A 1,690-nucleotide genomic window follows, 5' to 3' on the forward strand; every position below is an offset into this window, starting at 1 on the left:
TGCAGGGAGGCATTTTGGCCCTGTGTTTTTCTGTTTGTTAATGATATGAATGAGGTTTGGAGGAAGCCATGCAAGAATACCACTAATTAGCCACATGTCATAACTATGTCTGCAGAAATTATGTTTAAAGCAAATAAGCACCTCCTATGAGGTGTAACAGTTGTAACATGCAGTTGGGCAACACCATGTACATGTACCAGTATAATTTTTGTAGAAGAATGTAACTCCAATAACATACTAACTATATTAACTGTTACTCCCAACCTTGTCCTCCCACACACGCATTCACATTACTGACGTGGCGGCTAGTCAGTGCAAGCCAATGAATTATTTTCAAACTGATTAGTGTACAATAGACTGTACCAGTATAATTACTAGAAGAATGTAAAACATTTGAAGGGGCTCAGCCCTTCCCCCCAAGTCACGCTATTGTTGTGCTGTAATGACCCTTCCTGTTGCTAGAAACGTTTTTGGACAGTAGTTTTGTCTTATCTTGCTGAATGTTTGCTGCAAAAGAGCATAGACTTTCTGAAAGCCGTCATTTAAATTATTTCATTATGACCATACTTGCTTTCAAAATGAAGATTAGACTATTTAGCTTTAATTGTTAGATAACCTGCCCGTACAGACTTTTTCTTGTCTTAGTGGGCTTCGCCCAATTATTGCTTAAATGTATCTGTAATTTAGTGAACCCGAGACACAAGTATTGGATTATCAAACTCAACAGTTTAAACTGTTTCCTGTATTGGCCTCTGCTTATGCTATGAAGTTTGCTAACCAATACTTGATGAAACTTAACACTGAAGTGACTAAAGAAATTAGACGGTGAAGGAAACTTAAAATCTCTACCTGAGGTATGGTATTATTAATATTATTTCAATATTTATTAATGTCTTCTTTCTAGCTTCATGCTACTAGTGCTGGTTTGAAAGCATTTTGCAGTGAACTGTGCTGCAGTGCTATTGAGGTACTATAATTATTCATGGTTTTTCCATAAAGCATACTTAATAAGCTAAACAGTTTCCTTCATGAGCTGACAAGCACTATAATACACATGTATGTACATGTACATGGCTTTGGAGCAACTTTGAAAACTCATAAAAATCCAATTTTGATTGGAATCAGCTCAAACTTGCTACACAACATAAAAGCTTGTATATGTATCAGAAAAATTATACAAATTAAGTATTTGTCCTAATCATTTTTAGTGAAATTCACCCAAGGAACCTGTACTATAGTACAGGGACTTTTGTCAAAATTTTTTAATAAAATTAATTTTAAAATTTGTAAAAAAATCAATTTTTATTAGAAGCAGATTTCCATGCATACAGCACAAGAACATGTATGCATGCTAGAAAATGTATAATTAGAAAATTCTCTTGTAGTGATTTTTGAAAAAAATACACTGTATAGTATATGTTATTTTGCCAATCTTTTTGTAACTTTAAAATCCAATGACAAGACTAGTACTATGCCAAAAAATTTTGTAGGAAACCCTGACTGCATTGTGTAATTACATGTATTTCATCATGATGGTTTTTCCTATGTATAGTTGTGCAGATTAAGCTGTGGTGGTCATGGCTACTCAGCTGCCAGTGGTCTACCTCAACTTTATGCTGATTATTCTCCTTCTCCAACATATGAAGGAGAGAATACAGTTATGCTACTGCAAACAGCAAGGTGATTATCA

At 34.4% G+C, this 1,690-nt stretch overlaps 1 long non-coding RNA gene across 1 annotated transcript; it reads left to right on the forward strand.

Moving 5' to 3' along the window:
• The first annotated feature begins 527 nt into the window (after positions 1-527).
• LOC109592345 (uncharacterized) lies at positions 528-1,679 on the forward strand. The gene is made up of 3 exons (XR_002190305.1): positions 528-854; positions 905-967; positions 1,553-1,679. It is a non-coding gene; the product is annotated as an uncharacterized LOC109592345 (long non-coding RNA).
• The last annotated feature ends 11 nt before the right edge of the window (positions 1,680-1,690 follow it).

Source organism: Amphimedon queenslandica, unplaced genomic scaffold, assembly GCF_000090795.2.
Source record: "Amphimedon queenslandica unplaced genomic scaffold, v1.1 AMPQUscaffold_5508_Cont22524, whole genome shotgun sequence".
Classification (NCBI taxonomy): domain Eukaryota; kingdom Metazoa; phylum Porifera; class Demospongiae; order Haplosclerida; family Niphatidae; genus Amphimedon; species Amphimedon queenslandica.